General features: G+C 45.3%; 1 protein-coding gene across 3 annotated transcripts in view; it reads left to right on the plus strand.

The window, feature by feature from the left end:
- Positions 1-91: 91 nt before the first annotated feature.
- R3HCC1L (R3H domain and coiled-coil containing 1 like) overlaps positions 92-19338 on the plus strand; it is a 36258-nt gene continuing 17011 nt past the window's right edge. The window contains exons 1-2 of one of the 3 annotated variants that reach the window (XM_066620613.1): positions 92-164; positions 2382-2446. The gene's annotated coding sequence lies outside the window, so the exon portion shown is untranslated. Of the gene's footprint in view, positions 165-2381; positions 2447-16102; positions 16177-19338 lie in introns of those variants that run through there. The other 2 variants (XM_066620612.1, XM_066620614.1) reach the window with 2 other exon arrangements.

The raw sequence follows: 19338 nt of genomic DNA on the forward strand, positions 1-19338 counted from the left end.
TGGGGCGCGCGACTTGTAGGCGGTCCCAGCTCAGCTGGAGGCGAACAGACTACATTTCCCAGAGGCTTTTGCGGCTGAGGGGCGTGGCCCGGCTGGGATGGTGGTGGGAGGAAGCGTCGGAAAAACGGAAGCGGCTGAGGTAGAGCGACCCGGCCCAGGGCCCGGTAACTACTTCTCTATTTCCATTTCCCCTCTGCCCCCTCCCCCACGAAGAGTCTGAAAGGCCGTTGTGGGAACGCTCCCCCCCCCCGCTCTTTGGTCTGCTCACTCTCAGGGCTGTGCCCCCGTGCGCTTGTCGTCGTCCGCTTCGCTTCACAGAGCCCTGACCCAGAGTTCAGGCAGGAAAGATCAGCTGTGGAGGGAAGCCCACCTCCTGCTGCAGGACTTTCCCCAGATGAGCACTGCACAGTCTGGAGTGCGTGGGAGTGACAAGGGGGTTGGGGGGGTCTTCTTTGCGGGGCTCTAAGTCTACAGTCCTTTCCACACTTTCCTGGGAGTAAGCCCCACAGACTATATTGGGACTTACTTCTGAGTAGACATGCATAGGAGTGTGCTCTAAGGCTACAGTCCTTTCCACACTTTCCTGGGAGTAAGCCCCACAGACTATAATGGGACTTACTTCTGAGTAGACATGCATAGGAGTGGGCTCTGAATTCCCGACACTCTCACATTGCAGTATTATTTTGTCATTGGAACACAACTGTCTCTTCTCTACCCCGCCACTTGATGCTTCTCATCCAGTGGTATCAGTGGTGCCTGAGATGGTATCTGGTGGTAATCTCAGGACCCCTGGACTTCTGCTGACCGGTAGCAAGACCTGGAACGCAACACAAACCGTGGTAGGAGACTCAACCAGCAGAGCTCCAAAGCATGCTTTTCTGTGCTTGTAAAAGCCCTCCTGTCCACCTTGAGCCTCTTACTGGTGTTTGTCATGTCATATCTAGCCTCCCAACCCAGAAGTAACTAGCGATGATGTCATTACCAGTTACTACCAGTGGTACTTTGAATAGGTGGACCATATGAAGTGGTATGGCAGAGGACAAACCTTGAGAAAGTACCCTAGAAGTTAGCGCTGGGTGGAGGACAGTTTTGCAGATGTGGTGAGTCTCTGACAGGGAACAGTCTTGTGACATCCTAGCTGGTGGCCAGGGCACAGCAGTCCTCTTTTCTCCAGTACTGGTGTCCTTTTTAAAAATACGCTTGAAAGTCCATTGTTTTACGTATTTACTTTATTAGAGCGATGGGCAATTTTACTTCCTGGCAATTTGTATTGTTTTAAATAGGTTTAAGAATTAGTGGTTTGAAGACTTGCTTGCTCTTCAGTGCAAGGCTCACACCTGCCTTGAAGTTCTTGGTTTAATTTAATAAGAATAACAATAAAATAATGAATAGGTTATTCCTCCTCAGTCACAAAGTCAATACTTCGATCCTAGGCACTCTTACTTTGGAGTAAGTCTCACTGAACTCAGTGGAAATTGCAACTTGAGCCATTCTGTTTACTTGGGCATAAACCCCATTTTCTGTTTCACTGAGGCTGCATATTTCAGTGTTGTATGCTTCTTAGACTGTGTAACAGAAGAGAAAAGCAGGGCAGAGGGCTGACAACTAGAAAGACCCTTGAGGTGTGCTTTTGTTTGTTCATGTGATGGATGGATCTTGACTTTTCCCAGTACAAATTCCAGGGCTGAATTCTGGCTCAAATTAGCTACTACTATTATGTGATCTTACTGAAATAGCATCAGATGTATGTCTTTTTTGGGGGGGAGGGGGGCTAATTACTGACAGCTTTCAGTATATAGGAAGCCCCAATACTCTTTGTTGCAGAGAGAAGCCTGAAAATATGAGCATCTGGTGCATGTACAGAAGCTAATGGGAGTCTGGACAACCTTTTCCATTGTCAAGACAAAGAGGCTTTACCTTAGTGAATTTGTAGCATCTTTCCTACTTTCTCTTCTCCCCCCCCCCCTTCAAGAGGACTGGAACAGGTAAAAATGTATAGGTTTTTCTCCCCACTCTTCCTTTTCAAAATGTACAATGTGCTCTGTTAAAATGTAGCTTAAAAATTAATAATAATAGATGTGAGAACCATAACTCTCTCTTGCCTTAGCTTTGGTGCCCAAACTAAAAATGTTAACAATGATTACATAAAATACTCAGGTCCTGACAAGTCTTCCATTTAATAGTAATAGTGTCCTCTCTGTCGTTTTGTTCCAAGTAGCCTTAGCATGATGGAATATGAAAATACACATCTCTGATAAATGTAGATCACACATCTACTGAACTAGTGGCTTGGTTCCAGCTAACTCAGAAGAAAGGGCCTTCTGTAGTTGTGTAAGAATCAAGAATGCCTCTGCATCTTAGTTGTCCTATTCATTTTACAGATGGTAGCTCAGGAGGGGAAGATCTCAACTTGAAGGGAGGCATAGGAGATCAAGCAGTCCCTTAGGTATGTTGATCCAGTTTCTTAAGGGCTAAATACGTCTCAGCTAGTTTGGTGCTTGGGAGATACTATGAAGCCATACAGATAATGGAGAACTGGTGTCCCACTATGCCCTCATTAAGAGATGTGCTGCTGCCTTCAGTTCTGCCTGGAGCTTCTGAACATCTTTCAGGGACTGAACCCGTATACTGTACCATAGACTAACTGTACTCAGCTTTCTTTCTTTTACTGTAATGGTTGTTGTCTAAGCTTACTGGCTGTTTACGGTTATGCTATTCTTTTTGTTTGTTTTGTTTTAATCCAAATTCATATATAGCTATATTGGATAAATTTAATTCCCCCCTTTGGCATGGTATTCACTCTGAGCCCTACTAGGGTTACTAATACTGTACTCTTTTGTGTAGGATCTGTAAGTAGGCTGGCTCATGGCAGTCCACTTTGAGGTGTTAGATATGTTAAACTAGCATTGAAACTCCTGATGCTATTATACACACGTTCCACATCCTGCTGTGCACATGGACTCCCATGTCTTTTGTGGAGAGGGGGTTGAGGTAACCTGGAGATGTATTTATGACAGTAGTAATTGGAGAATCTTTCTTTCTTCTAATGCATGAATGACAATCGCAGCATGAGCTCTGAGTATGACAGTGAAAAGATATTCCATTTAGCTAATCAGATTAAATTGGTAGGAAGACCATTCCCAAATGTATCATAAGGCAGCCCCATCTGGCTGTTTCTCTAAGGGCAGATGCAAGATGTGCAGTATAGGGTACCAAGCTTAACAAGGTGCCACCTTCCCTGAAGTTTTTTTCACACTGCTTCCACTACTTATGATGTGGATCCCCTGTTCTGAACTCTGGCAGGACTTTTTGTTCCTCTTTGTCTTGTAGCTTACACTGCTTACACAGTAGTTGGGAGGGATATCAGTCGTTCCCCCCTCCCCACCAGCCTTGCAGGTGAGCACCTTTTCCTGTGCATATTGGACTGGAACAATTTATGTGAGCAGCAGCTTATAGTCCTTCGGGTACGATGGATGAACCATAGTAAGTGCTGGGACTTTATTGAATTACAAAGAGATTCTGTTTGTCAGAGCCCCTGCAGGAGGGAAGTTATATGGTGTCCCTCAGCAGCGCTGTGCCGCACTTCCCTCCACTCCTGGTGAACAGGCAGTCCCAGGCATTCAGTGCCTCGTAAAACATATATTCCTTCATTCCCTGCCGCCAGGCTGTGTTTTTCACTGTCTCCTGCCAGTGCACGCCATAACTGCCATTCTTCATCATGGCATTTTAGCTTCCTTGCCTTGTTCACACACTGCTGCTGGTGACCGGCTCTAAGATGGGTCACTTTCTAGCAGGAATTGTTTTCTCTGGGGATTAAAGCAGGAGCTGGGACTTTGAGGCATGAAAGTGGTTTTGTTTGCAGCATCTTGTCATGAGACTAGACTTCTGAGCTTCACAGAGCTCTTCCTTAGGTAGACACAAGTAACAGAAATGAAGCCTGAGTTTATATATAATGACGAGGATTCCAGCAGTGCTTTTAAGTCTCTGTGTGACATCATTCTGAGACTTGGTCTTGGGTAGGCCAGTCAGTGCAACCAGTCACTTATTCTGAAGCGTTGTCTGTCCTACAAGATCAGCCACCAATAACATTGAATGCCTTCTTTACTACCTGTTGTAGACCTTTTTAGGCTTCTGGTCTTGGGGAGTTTCATATGGGGCCTTCCCACTGTAGTGCTTTCTTCCTGTTGCAGAGTGAAAAAAATGATTGTTGAATGCCAGTGTCTGAGAACTGGACTAAAGGAGAGGAGGAGAGAGGCACATTCACAGTGATTGATTGAGGGGCTGCTGTGCATGTGGGGATGAGTTCGGAGGCCTATCCATCACAGACAATGTCACTTCCTTTTGCTTCTACCTCTTTTAATCCTCCCGTGCGCCCCACCAATTCCATCCAGTTCGCTCGGTTGCTTTGGGCAAAGCTGATCTTCCTGATCGTGGGTGCATCCTGTCCGTCATTCCCCTTCCTCTGGGGTATGATGTCTCTGCAGCCTGAAATAGCAGCAGCTCTTTCATCATTGTCAGCTCATCTCCAATTTACTCTCACCCCGTGTCTCTTTCCAGGTTTCTGTCCCTACTCAATGTCTGCATTTCCCGTCGCTGCAAGCTGCGCCTTGCCTGGCTGAATTGTGTTTTATTCCGAGCCTTGCTCACTTCCTTTGAATTATTTCCTTGTTCTCTCAAGTCTTTGCTGCAAATTCCCTTTTGGTGTCATGTGAAAATGTAATTGTCAGGCATTTGGAAATAAAATTTTGTGAAACTTTCCCTGAAGTTCAATAGCATTGAATTTTAATGCAGTTTCTCCACCCAGTGTCTTTTGATGGATATTTTGATAGAGTCAATCTTGTGCTCTTTTAATCCTGGTTGCCCTCATCACCTATGATCCTGCCACCATCTAGGCATTTGCGGGCTTATGTTCACTTTTGCTTGCTCTGGTCCTTTCTTATACTCTTCATTGAGACTAGGCTTGGGAGAAGACACTTTCAAAATCTCACAGCTATCTCTTGCTGAAAATCCAGGCACAGTTAGGGAGAAGCTGCCATTTGGAGGACAAGAAAGACAGATGAAGTCAGTGTTCTGAACTGCCTTTTGCTAGACCTTTCACTAGAATTCCATTTTTAATAATAATTACCCAGGGTTCAATAAGCTGATTATCCAAACTTGATTTGCCCTGGATTGCTTGTGAGCTGCTAGTTTTAGATGTAGCACATCCCCCCTTTTCTTTTTTTTAACAAGGTCATTTTGTCTTTTTTGTTCAAGACAGATTATTAAAACTTATTTCTGTTGGACTCCCTGTTAATTTCATCTCTTTATTTATTGATGTACTCTCTAGCAAGGCCTCTGCCCTTGATATATCTGTAAAATCCTGCTAATTCCTTTAGTTCTTTTGGTCAGACATTAATTCACTTTCCTCCCTTTGTTGCATTGTCTTCCATTCAGCTTTAAGGAAATGTGATTGAATCCAAACCCCATTTTAATGTTGCTGATGTTAGAAAACTGCTTTGTTTAAGAGACGTGAAATGAGAAGGAAATGAACAATTTGTTGTTATTTTTTAAAGGGTGTTATCTTGCATATTTGGAAGCCTTAGGAACTGTAGCTTTCCATGCTCTTTGTGTGGGTTTCTACATACCAATGGGAAAGCAAGTGAAGCTAGAGATTTTTGTTTTTGTTTTAAAGAAAGGGTTGTAGAATCATATAGCCTCAGATTTTCGTGTGTGTGAGAGAGAATAGAGGATAGATGCGGAGTAGAATGATTAAATGGTGATAGAGAATCAGGGCAGGGCTGGGATATGATCTCTTGCCATCCAGCTGGCTGGATTCAGAGCTACCTACTGGCTTTATGACAAGCCTTGCCAGTGTTCTTAAAGTGCAAGGGAGCATGACAGAGCCCTGAGGCACTGCTTCTCAGCTTTTGGTTTGCAGGCTGTTTCTAGCAGCAGTCTTTTTGCTGCTGAATAGGAAGCTTTACTCTCTTTGTTCCCACAGCTAATTTAATGGTGTGAGATTGATAGTCCCCTACTCCTTGGACCACTTTGTGTGAGAGATTATGGAAGCATCATAGCACCTCCCACCACAGAAGGGTAGACTGAGCCTAGACCGATTTAATCTGTGAGGAAGATGCAGGGATAGGGTTTGGATATGGGGCTGGCCACTGTGGCATATGCTGGAGCCAAGAAAATGGGTGGCAGGATATGTTGGTGTTTGTGGGTCTAGCACAGAAAAAGTCACAACAGTAATTGGTCCCAGACTGTCTGTTTAGCTTTGCACATTGCCAGTTTTTATTTTACCAAGGCCGTTGGATACCGGTTGCACGTACATTTCGGGCAAGTGAAGGTGGCTGTAAAATCTTCTTCAGAACCAGAATGTATTTTTTCCTGAAATGTACAGCATTGCAGATCTGAGAACAATAAGTTATTAATGTACAGTCTATTGTTCAAACTGAGAGCTTGGTTACCCGTGTTTTGTAGATCTTCCAGCAAGAGATGAAAGGCTTTGGAGTGTATTGGGCCATTGCAACTGTAAAGCCTGTGTGTGTTTGTGCATGTGCGTGTTCAAGTTGTATTGTACCCCTTCGGCTCATAGTAAAGACTTGGAGAAATTAATGCTATGAGGCCTCCTATCTCCTTTGCCAAGGTGCTCCCATTGATATATTCTGGAGAGGGGGATGCACTCTTGTCATGTGCCTGGAGACTAAATGAGTGGAACACTCCAAAGGGCTTTCTAATTTGGGCTGTTTGGAGTCTCCTTGCACTTCTCTCTTTTTTATTAGCGTTATTATTTTGTAAGGAGTGCCTGTTCTGCAGCAGGCCATAAAGAGTGATGATGTGCATGTGTGAGTGCTGAGTGACACCTGGTGCTGTCCCTCAAGGGCACTTCACTGCTCCCTTAGCACCAATCTAGAGCTGCTCCCACATTGCAAAAGGGGTGGGGGTGGGGATAGATAAGCAGATGAGTTCTGGTCATTGCTGAGCCTGGGGAGAGTGGCAGTGGAATCCCTAGGGGTCTAATAAGGAGCTGGTGTAAAATCTGCTTCCTCAGTGTCATGGGGTGAGGGATATCCAGCATTGCCCTCCTTTCAATGTCCAGTCCAGGGGATTGCCGTTTCTTTGCTGTGATCAAGGCTGTAAGGTTAAATATTCTATTGATGGAATTATGGATTGAGTGGAATCGGAAACCTCAAAGGCTAAAAATACAGTTTGCTGCCAGGAAGCAATCCAGGCTGCTGGGAGCTCATGGGGTGCCACCTCAGCCTTTACTATGGGCAGCTGCAGTGGGGCTGGTCCCAGTTGCTGACCCTGGTGGGTTACCATATATGGAATCCTAGTTGCTATTGTGAAGACTTGGGCTCCAACAGGATTATATTTTAAAGGTAGGTTGAAATGTAGCCCAACTGCACATGGTAAAATATGAGGGGTATGTGCATTTTTATGTGGTTTATTTGCTTAGGTTCACTGTAGCAGGGTGATCTTTTTTCCCCACCTGTTGTCAACATGTAGCATTACGTCATTTTGTACTGCTGGTTCTGAGTCAGCTTAAGACCCTCTATCCGGTGTTGTCCCTTTCCTTAGAGCAGGCTGATACAACATATGGGGCATAAGTTGTTTGCAGTTCCTTTTCTGATTATTTGTGACATCTGGGGTGAAGTTCCAAATATTCTCTGCTATGGCCCATTCTCATTTCTTTGTAGGAACATGTGAGGCCAACAAAAACTCATAAAAATGAGGGTGGAGATGAGAGGATTCCGGCATCAACACATACACTGCTCCTCCTTTTCTCTCCACTGTGGAGTGGATGCTAGCTTTGTCTGCCAAACAGCTGTGACACATGGCCTGCCTGCATCTCAGACTCCTTCAGTACTAGGAAAGTGAGGACCTTGTATGTGGTTGCCACCGAACTCCAGTGAGGAGGCTAGAGATAATGGGCAGGAGGGATAGAAATGAGAGAGAAAGAAGAAAAGTAGGTTTGAAAGCAGAGAAGTGGTGCAGCAGAAGGAAAAAGAAGAGGTAATGAATGGAGGGTGCAGAGAGAAGGGGGGAAACCACCTTGATAACTTTCCAATTGGGTGAGAATTGGTGGGGTATAAGTATTTTAAATAAAAGGGTGGCAACTGAGATGAGGTTGCAGAGAAAAAGTGAAGGAAGTGTGCCCAGGGCTGGAGAGAGAGAGCAAAGCAGGGAGGGGTAACAAGAGGAGTTTGCAGGGATCTGTGATGCAGCAGACATAGGACTGCTTTCTCTGGAATGAAAAGGGGGGACTAACTGTGAATGGATTAAAAAGAAAACACTGGGTTAAAATGGAAAGAAGAATGTTTTTCTATGGTCAGTGTAGTGATATGGCCCTCTTGGGTTATGAAAATTAAAAAATAGCCCTTGGATTAATCTGAGTTGTGCACCAATCTCCTAGGGGCTGTCTGCCTGAGAATGACAAGTTTTTGTTTTTGGCTTTTAGCTCAGCCCAGTTTGGGAACTGCCTTGTACCCAGTGCAGAGAGGCCAGAGAAGCCAGTTGTAGCAAGTGTTATGTTCCTTGTGTAGTTTTTCAACTCCCATGTCCTGCAGTGTGGATTAAGGGTTTAGGGCAGAACTTAGAGCAGCAAGTTGGGAGTTACGTTGCTCAGTGTAGTATGAAAAGGAGACACGCCAAGGGACACTGATTCGACTCTCTGAGCATGAAATGGGTTGGTGCCGAGGCATGGCGGGGGGCATCTGATGGAGTGTGTAATAGACTGCGGATGCAAGGGAGATACAGGATTCTGAGAAATGAAATTTGTGGGCTGCAGTTCTCTCCCCACCCAAGAAAACCAAAACAGATGACCTCTGCAGAGGCTGATGCAGTAGCCATGGCCTAGTTAGAGCAGCACAGGGTAAGGCGGCCTCTTGAGATAAGAGCTTTCAACTAGTCCAGCAACCTGTTTTCAACAGTGGCCAGCTGGGTGCTTTTGAGAAGCCTTCAAATGGCATGAAGGCAATAGCCTTCCCCCACTCTTGTCTCCCAGCAACTGGTATTCAGACATCCTGCAACAAGGTTTCATGGAGCTGATGTTGAGAGCCCATGAATTTGTCTAATCTCTTTTTCAAGCCATCTGAAACAGTGGTCACCACCTCATTTTGTGGTAGTGAATTCCTTAAGTTAATAATGTGTGAAGAACTACTTCTTCTTGCCTATCCTGTATCTAATGCTAATCAGCTTAATTGGATGACTCTGAGTGTGCTAGTATTGTGAGAGAGGCAAAAAAGATCTGCCATCCATCTTCTCCACAACATTCATAATTTTCAAAACCTCTAGCATCTCTTTAAATTAAAAGGCCCTAAATGCTTTAACCTTTCCTCTTAGGGAAGCTATTCTAGCCCCTTGATAATTTTGTTTGTTCTTTTCTTGCTCTGCTATATCCTTTTCAAGACAGGGCAGTTAGAACTCTGACTGCCATTCTGTGAACTGAGTTCCATTTGACCCTATGGATAACCGCAACTCCACACTTTGCACAACAAACACTGTTGTGTGTGCATTGGTGTTACAGAAGTTGGCAGCCTTCAGTCTCGAAAGACTATGGTATCGCGCTCTGAAAGGTGGTTCTGGAACAGCGTCTAGTGTGGCTGAAAAGGCCAGTTCAGGAGTGACAATCCCTTCCACACTGGGAGCAAGTGCAGTCTGTCCCTGGTCTGTCTCCCTGGCTATGGGTCTTCCTTCTTTGCCTCTTTGCCTCAGACTGTTGGCCAAGTGTCTCTTCAAACTGGGAAAGGCTATGCTGCACAGCCTGCCTCCAAGCGGGCCGCTCAGAGGCCAGGGTTTCCCACTTGTTGAGGTCCACTCCTAGGGCCTTCAGATCCCTCTTGCAGATGTCCTTGTATCGCAGCTGTGGTCTACCTGTAGGGCGCTTTCCTTGCACGAGTTCTCCATAGAGGAGATCCTTTGGGATCCGGCCATCATCCATTCTCACGACATGACCGAGCCAACGCAGGCGTCTGTGTTTCAGCAGTGCATACATGCTAGGGATTCCAGCACGTTCCAGGACTGTGTTGTTTGGAACTTTGTCCTGCCAGGTGATGCCGAGAATGCGTCGGAGGCAGCGCATGTGGAAAGCGTTCAGTTTCCTCTCCTGTTGTGAGCGAAGAGTCCATGACTCGCTGCAGTACAGAAGTGTACTCCGGACGCATGCTCTGTAGACCTGGATCTTGGTATGTATTTCCATGTTAAGCGTGGACGTCCTATGCTCACCTATGTGTATCTGGGAACCCTGCGTGAGCTAGGGCTCCCAGATGTGTGTACATAAATGTGCAAAATCCACCCTTTACATTAAAACACCAGTGTGTGCCATATAAGTGCCTTAGCAGTCATGTTTGCCATATAAAATGTGGGGCTTCCTGAAGTGAGAGAGGAAGTTGTTGGAAAGCTAAATTCTGATATCAAAAGCATGCTAATGGTAAGTGTGACTGGCTGTGAGTTGTATGTTCAGGCTGTGGCATGGCATAGGCTGTGATCAGGTTATTTTAGCATGGAGGGGAAGGATGGATCTCCAGCCCAGAGGAGGTGGTGGGAGAACAGATGACTCATTTTTAGTTAGGCTCACTATTTGTAAGTCCAGTTTGGGACTAACAATGGGAGTTCGGTCTCGGCATAGGGATTGTTGCTTAAGTGGTATCAGGGTTGGGGGAAGCCAATTTCTGTAATTTTAGGACTGCTGCAACCCAACCCCTTCAGGCCTGGTCAAATTCTATAATTAAGGGTGCAATCCTAACCCCTTATGTCAGTATTTTCTAGCACTGGCATAGCGGTGCCAATGGGACGTGTGCTGCATCCTGCAGTTGGGTGTCACTCACGGAGGCCTCCTCAAGGTAAGGGAATGTTTGTTCCCTTACCTCAGAGCTGCATTGCTCTTTAAGTCAGTGCTGGAAAGCACTGACATAAGGGGTTAGGATTGCACCCTAAGTTGATATCGTGTGGCAGAAAGGGCTTCGTAAGTATGGAGCACATGCAATCAAATGATCTGAGATGGTTGATAGGGAAGGGGGTCTGAGGAGCAAATGTGCTTGCTAAAATGTCCCTCAAGTGACAGATTGACAGTAAAAAAAACACATTCAGATGCGTTCTTTTCCTTATGAGTCAAACTGTGTGTGCAAGCAATGTTTCTACAAAATTAAAATTTGGTGGGTAACCTGTTTTAGGGGGCCAGATTCCAACCGCCAGATGGATATCATTGGTCGAGGTGATCAGAGATTCATCAATGCCAATGATCAAAATACCTGACCGTTCCAGATCCCCTACTTTTAGAAATACGTGTTGTTCACTGAGGTTTGTGTTTCTATACTTCCTGGGACTGAGCCTTTTCGGATGCATTGCAGTCACGTCTTTTCTTTATCTCCATGATCATCAGGGCTGAAAAGCATTGAACAGAACCTGAGACCCCCTTTGTTTCAGTGGCTGTGACTGTAAGGAAGCATTGAAATCAGCAAATGTCAGCAGCCCAAAGATAATAAATGTCCCCAAATTCACTTTGTTGCCAATGTGCTTCTAGAGTGTGGTTGTTCTGAGAGCAGGTCTGATAAATTTCCAATTCCTAAGAGCCATCATTCCATTTTTAAAGAAACCTGTAGAGAACTAAAGTAGAAATTAAAATTCCTAGGAACCTCACATCACATGTTTAGGATTCCAGGCAACCAGGCACCAGGAATTTTTCCAGTCCTGCTGGAGAGGCTGCTTTCCATCATCCCTTCAGTAAACCAGCAGAGCTAACTCTGTTGTATGAATTGTAGTACATTCAGTTCTCTTTATATGCGAATTCACTGCCTGCAAATTCATTTATCTGTGAGGGGCAGAATTGCCTCTTGTTATCCACACCTCTTGTTATCAGCTATGCAGTGACCTTCTGGAGGCTGCAGGGACCTTCTGAATGGCACTTGCAACTAGCACGAACCCCTTTAAAATGGCTGGTGGAAGCTTCTGTCTGCCATTTTAAAGAGTTCCCCACTGGGCACAATTCTGAAGATCCCCACAGCCTCTGAAAGGTCTTTGCAGCATTCAGAAATCTTTTGGCACTTCCTACTGCACTCTTCTGATGGATTCTTCTGATGGCAGGTCAGGTACCCTTCCCCCCTCCCCCGGGTACCACTTGCACCTAACCCCATTGATCCTATAGGATCAATGATTCGTTATCTGCAAATTTGCTATCTGCTAGGGTTTCCAGGAATCTATCCCTAGCAGATAATGAGAACTGATTGTATTCTTAGAGTGAAAAGCCTCACATTGTAAGAACTGTTTTCGTTTGGATGCTGGTGGGAGGGCTAGAACCAATGGCAAATGAATTTATTTAGGCTGGACAGTAGGAGATGCTTCTTCACTTTAAGAAAAGTTTCAATCGAAAAAAGTGCCATAGAATCTTCATTGTTGGAGGTTTTAAAGAATATCTGAATGAGCATCAATCAAAGATGGTTTAAAGGAATTCTTTGCAAGGAGGGGTTGATGCTTGAGATATCTTGAGGTTTTGTTATTTCCGTGTTGTGAAATGTGTGGATTATAGCTTGGTGGACTGGTGCTGAGATGTATGAAAGCAGCTAAAGGGGATGTGGGGAAATGGGTGTGGTGAGTGGGTTTGGGGAAAGAACTGGCATTTTCCACCCTGCCCATCACATCTGAGCAGAAGCAGCAGCAGCAGCTGCTGTTCTTCTGTTGGGACATTCAACAGAGCTTCCCACTTGTAGCTATATTTGTATTTGTGTTGCAGACATACTAAGGTGGAGAGCATATCTTTAGCATTCCCACCAGTAGTTCTGAGCATTCGCCTTTCCATCTTGCTGGTCTTGTAGCAGGCTGTTTATTGGATCATTAAGGAGGACATAACGAAACCTAATTGTTCCTATGATGTTGCTTCAGGTCAGGTCTCAATTGGGCAGCTGCTTCATTCTGTGATCTTGTTAATAGAATGACTGCAAACTTCACTGTCTTCTCTAAGCATAGAACTTGTGCAGTGTTGGGCCTGCCTCTGTGTTTGTCAACATAAAAGGTAAAACATTACAAGTAGTGTTGTACACCGTTGCACCTGCTGAGCTATAGCAGAGACTGTTGCTGCGACAGATTCACCCCCACCTCCCAGTACCCAACTAGCCGAAGACAGTCCCTTGCTCATAGTGGGTGTGGCTGTTAGGAAGGAAACTAATTATACTTTGTGTTTGAAAAATGACTTCTTTGGGCTAGAGCTGTCTTAATGATACGTTCTCTTCTCACTGAGTCAATAAAGATGAAGGGGACCATTTTCTGGTGAAATTAGCTTATTGGAGAATGGAAAAGATCCAATGGCTCGGCCCACATTTCCGTTAGGAAATGGATTGAACTCTTTGCAAGCTGAATAAAAGTTGTTCTGTACTTGCTTGATACCATGGCTCTCTGTGCATCACTATCTTGTCCAACAAAAGCATTTTGCAGATTGTCCAGGAAACCTTCACTCATTTCCAGTTGTGTTCCCCAAGGAGTTGCCTGGGCTCTAGAGAAAATCTTCCATCCATTTCAGGAGAGGGACGGTGTCCACTATGCTTGTCAATGTGGCTAGTAACTTATCAGCTCTCCAACGAGAGCCTGGGAGACAACATTCACTAGTAAAGCAGACAACGCGTACTATATCTGGCATGTTTGTTCCCATCTAGTGCTGAGGCAGCAGACAGCAGAGACAACTATGGAAGCAGGTGAAGCAAGATACTCCAGACTACTTCAGGGCTGAGAATTGGGTGGTCGCAAACCAAAGTCACGTCCCATGCATTCTTACCAGAGTGTAGTCTGAGGCTTGGCATGAGGCTGAGTAGGCAAGTATCTTTGATAACCTGGACTGTTCTGATAATGAGTAATGCTCCCAGTTTCCCGTTGTTTTTCCCACTTGGTTTTCAGTTCTTGAACATGTATATCACTGCACAGTATAAAATAGGTTGAAATGCAGTTTCAATATGTAGCCTGGCTGAACTAGTCTTCCTGTTCATGTTTCTTATGGAGATATTTGTCTAAACTGTGCAATGTGTGAGGCTTCTGTGTAGATCCTGTGCAGCATACGTGTCCTCTATGCTACTCTGTGTGCTGGGGAAGGATCTGTTTTCAGTTCAAATCAGGGGAGGGGAAAGGAAAGCAGAGCAGGGTGGGGAAGGCAAACAGAGCCTAATGCACCGGAGGTGCCTCGGAAATGAGAACCTTGGATGAATTCCTGGCCCTATTGATTGGTATACAGTTTGTGCATCCTGACATTCATAATCTTGGTCTGCTGCTGATGGTCCAGATTAATGGGCCCAGGGGCTGTCCATCCGTCACTTCCCATTAATTACCAGAGAGGTGTTTTTCCAGTGATTTACCTGACAGTGGGCCGTGATGAATACCCCTAAACAGAGTGGGCAGTGATTAATCATCTGGCCACACCCTTCCCCAACTCTTGCTTCCCCCCCAACCACAGGACAGACCCCCCCAAGCCATCTGTCTCCATAAACGTGGCCTGATGCATATTTATAGGGGCCTGGGGCCTGGTAGATAGCAGCCTTGCTGTTTGTGCCAAAGCTTATGAAAAATAAATCTCTCTGGCAAGAGGGGGCCGCAAGTCCATGGGGCCTCAGGGTGGTGGTTAGGCTTGAAGGCTATGCGGTCTGGGGTTTGGAGAAAGGGGTCAAGGGGTTTTCAACAAGAGGAAGAGAATGTGGTCATTCTAAAGGACTGTGAGAGCCAGGATGCCTGGGTTCTGCCCCTGCCATAGAGAAGGGTCTGGGCTCTGGTGATCAGAACAGCAAAGCAGGATTATCAGATGGTACTTCTATCCCTTGAAGGGGAGTGTTGTCTAGTGGGTATAGGGGACAGTAACTGTACCACATTTTTTTGGATCCTAGATCAACAGGGAGGTTTGGAATTTAAGAACTAAGGGGCCAAGATTTCAGAGTTCTTTTCTTATCCCTGCTCCTGATTTGCTTAGTGTGTAAACTTGGTCATTTATCTGTAGCTTGTTCTCCATCTGTAGAATTCTTTACCAAATGTGACACAGGACTGAGCTAGTGCTTCCAAAGTGTTTTCTGCAAGCTTTGTGCATAGCAGCAGTGATGGATGCACTGTGGTCATTCTCCTAAATGAGCCAGGTACCCTGATAAGAGACAAGGTGCCCACCTTCTGCTGCCTGTAGTATATTGAGCTGGTGAGGTACTGGTCTGTCTTAGATTGTGCTAGAATTCACTAATCTAGTGAGACTAACAGTTCGCCACATTCCTTCCTTACTTGCTCATGTTATTGACCAGTGTGGCTAACTGCAAGAAAATTGGCCTAGTGTTTTAGTTGACAAGTAGCAAGTGAGCACAAGTCACCCATCCACCCCATGGGTGGAGAATCCTATGGGTGGATTCTCCCATGGGTGGAGAATCCAGAGCTGCAAATTTTGATAGAGCATGTGCATGTGAATAAGGGGGAAATGCTTGCACTCTCCAGTTTGTGTGAGTGTGTGAGAGAAAAGGAGCACACATTCGCTCCTTGCAGCCATCTACAAAGGGAAAGGCAGCTCAGTTTTTCCAAGCTAGAATGAATTGGTCTCTTTCTTCAGAGCCCTCCTTCTCCTCCTCCACTAGGTGCCCCCCCCCCCAATATTCTGATGCTTAACTTACAACTCCTGGCGTAATATCCTTGGTGGTCAGAGTGGGCTCTGCCAAAGTCCACCATGAAGTCAAACAAAAGGCACGCATCAGAAACATCTCCTGGGGGAAGTGCACATGAGTGGGAACTGCAGAAACAGCCTTGGGGGACCGCGTGCAGCTTCAGGGCTGTGTGTTGGACCATCCTGCTCTGTAGCATCCAAGAGTGCAATTTTCTAGAACACTGAGAACATTTAACAGATTAAGAAAGAGAGGCAGAACGTTTTGTGCTGTAAGAACATAAGAACAGCCCCACTGGATCAGGCCATAGGCCTATCTAGTCCAGCGTCCCGTATCTCACAGCGGCCCACCAAATGCCCCAGGGAGCACACCAGATAACAAGAGACCTCATTTTGGTGCCCTCCCTTGCATCTGGCATTCTGACATAACCCATTTCTAAAATCAGGAAGTTGCACATACACATCATGGCTTGTAACCCATAATGGATTTGTCTTACAGAAACTTGTCCAATCCCCTTTTAAAGGCATCCAGGCCAGATGCCATCACCACATCCTGCAGCAAGGAGTTCCACAGACTGACCACACGCTGAGTAAAGAAATATTTTCTTTTGTCTGTCCTAACCCTCCCAACACTCAATTTTAGTGGATGTCCCCTGGTTCTGGTGTTATGTGAGAGTGTAAAGAGCATCTCTCTATCCACTTTATCCTTCCCATGCATAATTTTGTATGTCTTAATCATGTCCCCCCTCAGGCGTCTCTTTTCTAGGCTGAAAAGGCCCAAACACCATAGCCTTTCCTCATAAGGAAAGTGCCCCAGCCCAGTGATCATCTTAGTCGCTCTCTTTTGCACCTTTTCCATTTCCACTATGTCCTTTTTGAGATGTGGCGACCAGAACTGGACACAATACTCCAGGTGTGGCCTTATCATCGATTTGTACAATGGCATTATAATATTAGCTGTTTTGTTCTCAATACCTTTTCTAATGATCCCAAGTATAGAATTGGCCTTCTTTATTGCCGCCGCACATTGGGTCGGCACTTTCTTTGACCTGTCCACCACCACCCCAAGATCTCTCTCCTGATCTGTCACAGTCAGGTCAGAACACATTAGCCTATATGTGAAGTTTTGATTTTTTGCCCCAATGTGCATGACTTTACACTTACTTACATTGAAATGCATCTGCCATTTTGCTGCCCATTCTGCCAGTTTGGAGAGATCCTTCTGGAGCTCCTCACAATCACTTCTGGTCTTCACCACTTGGAAAAGTTTGGTGTCGTCTGCAAACTTAGCCACCTCACTGCTCAACCCTGTCTCCAGGTCATTTATGAAGAGGTTGAAAAGCACCGGTCCCAGGACAGATCCTTGGGGCACACCGCTTTTCACCTCTCTCCATTGTGAAAATTGCCCATTGACTCCCACTCTCTGTTTCCTGGTCTTCAACCAGTTCTCAATCCATGAGAGGACCTGCCATCTAATTCCCTGACTGTGGAGTTTTTTCAGTAGCCTTTGGTGAGGGACCGTGTCAAACGCCTTCTGAAAGTCCAGATATATAATGTCCACAGGTTCTCTTGCATCCACAGGACCTTTTCAAAGAATTCTAAAACGTTTGTGAGGCAAGACTTACCCTTACAGAAGCCATGCTGATTCTCCCTCAGCAAGGCCTGTTTGTCTATGTGTTTTGAGATTCTATCTTTGATAAGGCATTCCACCATCTTACCTGGTATAGATGTTAGGCTGACCGGCCTATAGTTTCCCGGGTCCCCCCTCTTTCCCTTTTTAAAGATTGGTATGACATTTGCTATCCTCCAATCCTCTGGCACCGTGGCCATTCTGAGGGACAAGTTGCATATTTTAGTCAAGAGATCAGCAACTTCATTCTTCAATTCCTTAATAACTCTTGGGTGGATGCCATCAGGGCCCAGTGACTTATTGATCTTTAATTTATCAATGAGGTCTGAAACATCTTCTCTTTCAACCTCTATCTGACTTAATTCCTTGGTCAGGAGGGGCCGTTCAGGCAGCGGTATTTGCCCGAGGTCTTCTGCCGTGAAGACAGATGCAAAGAACTCATTTAATTTCTCTGCCATCTCTAAGTCTCCTTTTATCTCCCCTTTCCCTCCCTCACCATCCAGAGGGCCAACCGCTTCTCTGGCGGGTTTCCTGCTTCTAACATATTTGAAGAAGCTTTTATTATTCCCCTTAATGTTGCTGGCCATGCGTTCCTCATAGTCTCGCTTGGCCTCCTGTATCACCTTCTTACATTTCTTTTGCCAAAGTTTATGTTCCTTTTTATTCTCCTCATTAGGGCAAGACTTCCATTTACTGAAGGAAGCTTGTTTGTCCTGCCTGTGTGCAGTAGGCTGAACTTGGCGTTTTCACCCATGTCACCCCATGAGCAGCATCCAGTATGATGGGCCCCTTGCAGGTGCAGGTCAAGAGAGAGGTGCAGCTTGGAATCTCCTGTCTTGGCTTTGGGCCTCTGTAGGAATTGTATAAGCAAGACAGGAATTGTATAAGCAAGATGTTACCTAGTCATCTTCAGTCATCCTGCCATGAAGCTGATCAGACTAGATGGTGTTCCTAGAAAGTCTAGGTAACAGTGTAGAGCCATGTCCTGTTGCGTACCTGTTGTGTGTTCAATGGAACACTGTCTGTTCCTACTTTATTAATGTGTGAACCTTAATTAAGCACTAACTGTACCATATATTGTCCAAAGTGTAGCTAACAGGAGATGCAGTATGGTTAGCATATCTTTTACTTTCTGGTTTGTAGAGGCTTAAATATGTCTCTAATCTTCTTGTCAGTTTAGGATTTAGAATCTGCACCTGCAGTAGCATTGAGTTTGGATGGGTATTTGGTGTTGGGGAGAGTATCGCCTTCTTAGCTAAGCTTTAGGATTTTAATAATGATCTGGTTAATTTTTGTCTGGAAGTAGCAAAGTGTGGGTAGTGGGTGGGGAGTTTGTGCTGATTGTTTTTAGAAAGCAGGATGTGCTCCTTGGATCAACAGAGAGCTTGGACTTTTGCTTCTCTTCAGAGAGATTCAGGTAGGTAGATCCCGGATGACTTCTTCTTCTGTTCATCTCATGCTTGTTGCATCTCACCACATGGGTTCAACAGATACATGCCACTGCTTGGTTTCCCCATATGGCTTTCACCCAGCAGTGTATAAGCTAGGATTTTGGGAAGGGGGCAACTTTGGACAGGATACCTTCAATGGATTCCTGAGAGTTCACTTGCTGTGCTCTGTGAAAAGTAGGCATGGCAACACTGGGTATTTTGCAGGTCTTGTGGTCCCAGCAAACAACTGATACTTGCCATCCTCTGGAGCTGGCCCTGCCTCCCTCCCCCCAACATGAATTGCTGAGGTCCATCTTAACTTGCAAACTAGATGAAAGCAGCTTTTCTCCTTATGTGCTAACCTGCCCTGCCAGTTCATATGCAGCAGTGGGATGAAGTTGGTGTCTGGACTTCCACCTTTATAGAGATCTAATTGAGGATTTGGCTCACTAATAAGAAGGTGGATGGAAGTGGATCTTGCCTTTTCTGATGGAAATTATCAAGACAGAGGGAGAGAGAAAATTCTTTTACCAGTCCCATGGTGGTCACAATGAACTTTGAGTATAAAAATATCTAGAGAGAAACTCCCTCCTCTTGGATGGAATGAAGATATTGGCAGAGAACTACTGCAGCTGTAGCCTCAGAATAAAATGTAGGTTACACATTGATATTTTGATTTATCATACCAGTTA

The sequence above is a fragment of the Tiliqua scincoides genome, chromosome 3 (assembly GCF_035046505.1).
Source record: "Tiliqua scincoides isolate rTilSci1 chromosome 3, rTilSci1.hap2, whole genome shotgun sequence".
NCBI classification, from domain to species: Eukaryota; Metazoa; Chordata; class Lepidosauria; order Squamata; family Scincidae; genus Tiliqua; species Tiliqua scincoides.